Below are 8653 nucleotides of genomic sequence, written 5' to 3' on the forward strand. Positions count from 1 at the left end.
TTCCCCTTTCTCTTCCAGGTTCCCTTGACTGCCAGCTTCTGGCTGCTCCCCATGTCTTCTCTTTGTCTGACTTTCACACTCTTTATAAAGGACTCTGGTTATTCAGATTAAAGCCTAACCTGGTTCAGCTGGGCCACACCTTAGCTGAAGTAATATCTTGAAGAGATATTATTGACAATGGGTCCACACCCACCACAATGCAGGTCAGGACCAAGACCATATCCAAACTGGGGTACACAATTCAGTTGACATCACTTATCAGTCAGCTTTAGGTGCAGCAGCTGTGTAATGCACTGCCAGGATTGGAAGGGAAACTATTTTCCACACATCTCAGAGTCAGACCAAGTTGGCAGCATGGGCAAGCAAATTGGAAATAAGACCAAACAAGGAGTTACTCCAAAACTCCTTAGCAGAGTACAAAACACAGACTCAGGGACCCACTGAGACTGGGGAGTCTCCCACTTACCTTGGTCAGAAATCTCCAAGCTTCTCTGTGTCCAGCCATGAAACAGAACTTCCTTCCATACACACTGCTGGCTGCTCCATTTACTTTTGGTCATAGCCCAGTCTTGCTTGTCCTTCATCATCTGAGTGGCAGAGCCTGTAGCCTGCATTACGGGGGCAAAATATAAAATAGTTTGTTAAGATCAAAGGCTTCAAAATCAGGAATACCAATTTTTGAATCCTGCTCCTGCCACTCACTCACTCTGTGACTATACAGAAAATATTAGCATCCCTGCAGCTGTCATTTGTAGAACAGAAATAATCATAACTGTATCATAGGGTTGTTTTAATCCTTAAATAATGAAATAATGCATGCCCAGAGCCTGGCACATTTAAAAAAAGCTTGTGGAAAGTACCTATGCCACATGGAGAGGTGATCAGGAACACGTTGCCTGTTGACTGGCCTAAGGAATGAGCCAAGCTGTGAGGGTGCCAAAATAATGTCCATGCCTTCAAATGTAGGTGCTTTTCCAGAAATGGGCTAGCCCTACAATTTTGCAAGCTGAGTTCTAATCCGAAAACATGGTTTGAAATACCTTCAGAAATGGAAAATGGAAAAGAGAAATAAGGCCAAGTAGTGTATATGATAGACAAAAGGGAGGTAAATCATAATTTCATTTCTGGCTGATTTGAAAAGGTCAAATAAATTATCTTTATTTAGAATTGGTCATAATAGCAATTGCCACCCACAGTTTATTAAGAAAAAAATGATGTCTTACAGAAGGCCAAAATGTTATTTCTATTTCTAAATGAACAGACTGAGGAAAGAGTTGAAAATATTATAAAGTTTTTACCCTAATCATAGGGCGAATTTGAGATTAGTGGTCCCACAATTTGGCACCTATTAGACCATTATCTCTATGAGACAAACAGCCACATTAAAAAACAGCTTGAACAATTGTATAAAAATGTAGCTTATGAGGGGTGACAATGGGATTGGGAAAGCCATAAGGACCACACTCCACTTTGTCTAGTTTATGGATGGATGAGTAGAAAAATAGGGGAAGGAAACAAACAAACAAACAGACAAAGGTACCCAGTGTTCTTTTTTACTTCAATTGCTCTTTTTCACTTTAATTATTATTCTTGTTATTTTTGTGTGTGTGCTAATGAAGGTGTCAGGGATTGATTTAGGTGATGAATGTACAACTATGTAATGGTACTGTGAACAATCGAATGTACAATTTGTTTTGTAAAAAAAAAAAATTATTGGCACAGATATTGGAATTTCATGTAAAAAAAAAAAAAAAAAGAAACACTGCTCTAAAGTTAAAAAAAACAAACAAACAAACAAAAAAAACAGCTTGAGAGCCTAACAGCATAGACTATTGGCTTATAGTCTATAAAAAAGCAGAGCCTAAGACATGGATTTGGATGTGTCATTTATTCAGGAGATACCCTCAGAGAAAGGGGAATGAGGGAAGCAGAATGAAGGAGGAGAAGGAGCTAAGTACGGACGTGTTCTCAGCTGGAGTTGAGCTAGGGTCTGATTCCATGGGGAACTCTGGTCTGAATTGCACCACAAAGTCAGTGCCCACTTTAAGTACTGATGCAGGGCTTTGGTACCCCATGTCAGTGGTTATTAACTGTGGGCTCTTCCCACACCTGTGAGCATAACCTCCCAGTGAGACGGAGGGTAATTCTCTGGAGAAGGGGGCAGCTGTCAACTGACAGCTGCCAACATTCATGACAGCTGGGGAAGGAGCACACCTGCCTTAAAAGGGGATCTGGACCAGTGAGTGAGGTGCGTGTTACTACTTGAACAACTCTTTTTAAGAATAGTTTGGCTTCACAGGAAGGCAAATAAAAAGGCGGCATAATAAAAGTATCCAAATTGTGCCAAAGAGAATCTATGCTTGTAATGCTTAAGCTTTCGGGGGTTTTGAACATCTGAAATGTTGTCATGAATGCTAGATACTTGCTCTCAAGAAAATGCACAAATGTATATACACACAGATTTGTATAGAATTTGGTGGTTCTTGTTTCACTAGACACTTAATCTCTAGATCCATTTGAATTAGAAATTTGTGCTCTGGACCACATGGCCTTGATCTGTCCTTGACACCAGTTGGACTGGAGGCCAGACTCTAGGGAAATAAGAAAAAGCCAGTGGAGGATAAAGATACAGATCAGGGTTACCAGGGCAACTGAAAGACAGGAACTGAAAAAAAATCAAGTCATATACCATAATGAGAAGTCCACCAAATCAGTTATCTGAAAGAAACTTGAGTGGGGGTAGACTTGAGGAGCAACTTAAAAAGTTTCTAGATCTTATCTCATGCAGAGTGTTATTCTATAGCTCTCCACATTCTGCCAACACATAATGGTGACCTTCTCATCCTTCTAGCACAGGAGATAATACCAGTTCATAACAGCACTGCTAGTAGCCACTGCCGGCAAGCACAATAAGTAATGTTACATTTGGACATGTCTTTCATATGAAGATGTCTTTGGAGATGCCTCTTTCATCATCATCTGACTGTTCAATATGTAAACAACAGTCAGGTTCAACGAAGTCCCATGATCTTCCTGGACCCAGCTTGCCCAACGAATCTTGCCAGAATCCTATGAAAGGACACTTCTAGGAAGACATTCCACAACCCCATTTGAAATGAAAAAGTATCAAAGGACACAACTGGGGACTAGGTATTGCATAGGATATGAAACAGGTCATTGTTTTGAGAAATTTAGTGACAACTTCCTACAGTTGTCCCAAATAGGTAAAAGGTTTTCGTTTATTTACTTTTTAGTGACACATCACATCCATACACAAAGGTGAAAATATAAATTTTCATGAATTTTCTCTAACTGAACATACCAGTGTAACCTGTGTAAGCTCCCAGAAACTGCACTTTAAGCCCTTTATCAATGGTCACAGTTTTACCTGAAAACTTTTTAAAGCAGGCTACAGCTGATGTGGAATTAATTCCAGGGTTTTTGTTTTGTTTTTGTTTTTTTGTGTTTTTTTTGCAGCTAGTTCCTTCTGACTATATTCATTCAAACTCTTGCATGTATTATCTCTGACTGTTTTTCCTGACCACTTAAGTGATGCACCAGTCTTACAATGCGACCTCGTGATAAGAAAATTCTCATCTTCTTTTCCAAATAATTCCTTTTGTTATTTTAGCTTCTCAGCATCTGGAATTCTAGCCATGAAAATGTCCTTCATGAGAATCAGCAAGGATACCTATTCATCCTGACCTCTATTTTAAGGATCAGTTAAGAGGGCCATGCCTTGGTAGGAAGCAATATATCTGCAAACAGGACAGGAAGGGTTGATCACATACTGATACCCACATACGTGGACAAGCAAAATGCAAATCTGGGCAATATTACCACGACTTGGGCAAGAAAACAAACTAAGACATTCATTGAATCTTTTCCACTGATTTAGAACCTAAGAGTAGATGCTCTTTCATTGCTGTGAAACGTAATGAGGGGCAGGGCTTCAGATAACCATCCCCAAATCCCGATACTTATCTAAACAAAATCTGCATGCCTGGAATCCTTTTGACTCTCAAAAACAGAGCCCAGATTCACAGGGAATCCTCCTTCCCAGGCAATTTGGCACAGTTCCTGTGTTTAGTAAGGAATATTTTTAAAGAAAATACATCATTTCCTCCTGCTTTCCTCCAGGTTAAACTGAGACCATGAAGCCAAATGCAGGGCAAAGTTTAACAAACAATAAAGATTACATAAGCAGTCTCGGGAAAGGATGTTTCAAAAGGAATGAAGCGGAAAATCGAGGGTTTCATTTGTGCCCGCTCTATTCTCAAACAGAAGTTTTCAGTTTCCCCAGCTTAGACTTCTATAAAGATACCCTAAACTCCTCCCCTTCATTTCTTCCCCGCCCTTTTCCTCTCAGGTCTATTTACTTCTGGTATCTGCTGGGTAGAAAGTGTTCTATGAACAACAGGACTAGCTCCCTGGCAAAACTGTGACAAAGGAGGAATTAAAGCTCAGAATCTTCTCACTTCTTCTTTCAGAGGTCACTGCTGCCCCAACCATAAGCCCAGACTCCCATATGTCCCTTTTCATTCATTCCTTCATTTCCTTTTTTAAAAGATACTGTCACCAATAATAATCAATAATGTGGGTTTATTGAAAGAGAAACTTTAAAAAGGGAGATCTCAAATCAAAGTAAGACTCAGAATGGTTAACAAGTTACATTAACTTATAAGGCAATTAGGGGATTTCCACTGGTTGACATTTAGGTTCCTTATTATAAAGGAGGGTCTTACAAAGTAGGGAATGATCACAGATTGGTTATTATATTGGTCTATTTTGATAGATTGCTTCTATTGGATTGAAACCAACTTACTTCTAATTGTTGCTTAAACTAACTTTTGTAGGGTACAGTACTTTTTTTGTTTTTTGAAAGTCACTGGTTTTATCTTTAACCGTTTGGAAAGTTCCTTACACATCTCAGAAAGCAGATCACTCCCAGCACATCCGTGCTGGAGGCCTTTTCCTTTTACTTAACACCTTCTGCTCCAGTTTGCTAACACTTCCAGAATGCAATATACTAGAAATGGGATGGCTTTTACAATGGGGATTTATTCGTTTCCAAATTTACAGTTCTAAGGCCATGAAAATGTCCCAATTAAGACATCAACAGGATGATACGTGGACTCTGCAGACAGGCTGCTGGCATCCGGGGATCCTCTGTCAGATAGTAAGGCACATGGCCCGCGTCTGCTGCTCCTTCACTCCCAGGTCTCGTTGCTTTCAGCTTCAGGTTCCCATGTCCTCTCCTTTGCGCTTCTGTGGGTCTTCTCTTAGCATCTCTGGGGTTTTTCTCTTCAAGTTCTCCAGGTGTTTCTCACTGAGCTCTCGGCTTTTTTCTGTCTTTTATTCTCTTCATAGAAGACTCTAGTAAAAGGATTAAGACCCACCTTGAATGGGCTGGGTCACTTCTCAGTTGTAACAACCTACCAAAAAGGTACCACCCACAATAGGTCTGCACCCACAGGAATGGATTAAAAGAACACGGCCTTTTCTGGGGTACATTACAGCTTCAACCAACACACCTTCCTTTTTTCTTCCTTCATTCATTTAAAGAACAATTGAACATTCTACTTTGTTCTGCGCTCTGAGTGCCTCTATGCCCTTTTACAATCTCTTAAGGAATGGAGAAATATTTGATAAAGTCATTTTCCCAGGGCAAAAGACTCCAGTATTAATTTAATTTTCTTAAAAGCAAATCTTTATGATCACAAAATTCCTCTATAGCAGGAAAGTTTCAGAGTCCAGCACAGTTAGCAAAGGGAGCTGAGTTTCAGGCCAGCTTCAGATGAACCCACTAATCTGTGGATGACTTGCTTAGCCTATGACTTTCTCAGCCTACTTACAAGGTTAGTCCTGATAAGAGATCATTTGAACACACAGAAATTGGGGCTGCAAACTTGATTTCAAGTCTTTGACTTCCATTTTGCTCTATTCTAACTGATTTTCCACCTTGCAATCACAATGCCATCTACTACTTCTATGCATTTTTAATGAAAATCTAGTCATGACAGTCACTACTTCAAACCTTTCCTTGAGAGAAAGCTCAAATCCTTCAGCTGACCTTAAGACCCACCAGGATTTGGCAAATGTTTGTCCCTTTGGATTCAACTTACTCCCAGTCTTTTTGCTCCAGAATTCTGAGTTGAGCTTGGGTTCACATGGGGGGCATATTTAAGTGCAGTCTTCAGAAGTCCAGGAGCCCACGGGGGCTACTGTGGGAAGTCAATGTATATTAACAGGAGTCCAAACTGTGGTAAAGTCTATTACCAGTTTCTCCTTCAAATCAGAATTTGAGGAATTAAAAATATAAACCCCTAATGAGCCTATTTTGGGAAGGCCCTTTAATTGTTTACTGTTCCTCCAACAGTAATCGTAAAACTTCTGTCTAGCTATTTTGTAATAAAAAGGTAATAAACATATTTGTACAAAATTCAAGGACTAGCAAAAATATACAATATGAATTTTCACAAGTCCTGAGACTTTTTTCATATTTTTGTGTCTTTAATCAAAAATAATAATCAATAATAAAGTGATACAAAAATACATGATGTGTCATAGTTTAATTGGTAGGGTTCTCTCTATGTCATATTACACTGAATGCTAATGTGTCTTACAATGAATGGCAATTAGATTTTGTGGAACACAATAGATAAGTCCCCTTTCATCCAGGGCCTTTAGCCCACATCCCAATGATAATCATTTCTTGTATATTTCTTGAAATTTTTTTGCATACATAGTTACATAAACAAAATGATAGTATATATAATACACACTTCTGTACCTAGAAATACACTGAATGTTATAACTTAGATATTTTTCCAGAAAGCATAACAAGCTACTGTTTTTATCTATACACTGTTTTAGTTGCAGAGCTAACATAATTTAGCTGCGTTGTCCTCCATTTTTGATGTTAACGTTTTAGCTTTGCTATTAAAAATGGTGCAGAAGTCATGCTCACCGCCATCCACCGCCGTATCCCCCACCGCTGCTGCACTGTGGAAGGGAGGATGGAGCCGGTGACCGTCGCTACCGACGGCGGGGACGGGCCAGGGTCCCCGGCGGGTACAGACCTGTCGGCTTCCCAGCGTAGGGCCGACCTGCGGCGGAGAAAGCGCCTCATGGACGCGGAACAGCGCATCAACCGGATCATGGCCTTTCACCGACCCCGGGGCGGCGCGGAAGGAGAAAGTCAAACAAAATCAAAGCAGCAGAGCAGTGATAAACTGAACTCCCTCGCGGTTCCTTCAGTTTCAAAGCGAGTAGTGCTGGGTGATTCAGTCAGTACAGGAACAACTGACCAGCAGGGTGGTGTGGCCGAGGTAGAAGGGACCCAGCTGGGAGACAAGCTGGACTCTCTCGTTGCACCGCCTGACTGCAGCAATGATGGCAACCGTGAGCTCCCGCAGCGGAACAGAGGGGACCTGACCACAAGCATTGTCCAGAGGGGTTCTCGCCGTGGTCTGGAACAGTCTCTCTCCAGATGCGAAGAAGCAGTGAAGCTAAGGAAACAGCTAATTAGTGAAAAACCCAATCAGGAAGATGGAAGTACAACAGAAGAATTTGACTCTTTTCGAATATTTAGATTGGTGGGATGTGCTCTCCTTTGCCCTTGGAGTCAGGGCTTTTGTTTGCAAATATTCGTCCATGTTTGCTCCATTTTTCACCTTACAACTTGCATACATGGGATTATACAAGTATTTTCCCAAGGGTGAAAAGAAGGTAAAGACAACAGTACTAACTGCTGCACTTCTGTTATCTGGAATTCCTGCAGAAGTGATAAATCGATCATATATGTATATATGTATATGGATACATATATATGGACACATATAGCAAAATGGGTGAAGTCTTCACAGATCTCTGTGTCTACTTTTTCACTTTTATCTTTTGTCATGAACTGCCTGATTATTGGGGCTCTGAAGTACCATGAAGCCTGCAGAACTCAGAAGGCGAAGCTTACAAAATAAAAATTTCTCTATTATATTGTAGTATCTCTAAACGAGGCAAAATGAATTACACCTTTATATAATTCTTTTACTTTATAGGGGTTGTAAAACCACTTGGTTAGGAATGGAATGGCAGGTTCCCTGATTTAAAAGGGTTGAGTTTGTACTAGTACTATTGTGAAAAACAGAGTATCAATATCACTAATTGATTTTTTTCTTGCTTATAGAATTTCTAGTCTATGCTTTTCCCCTACCATCTAAGATTTGTAATGCTTCTTTTGGGGGCTGAGGTCGTACTAAAGCCTAAACCTGTGCTTTTGGAAGAGCAGATAAACGTGGTCTTCACCAGCCCTAAGGATAGCTTCTTGTATTTCTGTCCTTTATATACTGAGAAATGGAGCCTTTAAAAAATAAAATTAAACTGAATTGTCTCATAAAAAAAGTGCAATGAATATGTTTTTACAGAAATGAATGTGTTTATAGTACACATTCCTAGAAATTGAACTAATACAAAAATATGCAATTGTTTATAGATATCGTCAAATTATATTTCATAAAAGCTATAAAGGTGGTATTCCAGCAAAAGTTTATAAATGTTCCTGTTTCTTCTTATCTTCCCCCAACTGGGTTCTTTCTACCTTTTTGATCTTCACTAACTTGATAGGTGAAAGTTGGTATCCTGTTATTTCAATTTG

At 39.9% G+C, this 8653-nt stretch overlaps 1 pseudogene; it reads left to right on the forward strand.

Annotated features, from left to right (window-relative positions):
- The first annotated feature begins 7013 nt into the window (after nt 1-7013).
- On the forward strand, nt 7014-7966 carry LOC119515412 (annotated as a pseudogene).
- The last annotated feature ends 687 nt before the right edge of the window (nt 7967-8653 follow it).

Source organism: Choloepus didactylus, chromosome 19, assembly GCF_015220235.1.
Source record: "Choloepus didactylus isolate mChoDid1 chromosome 19, mChoDid1.pri, whole genome shotgun sequence".
In the NCBI taxonomy this organism is placed as follows: Eukaryota; Metazoa; Chordata; class Mammalia; order Pilosa; family Megalonychidae; genus Choloepus; species Choloepus didactylus.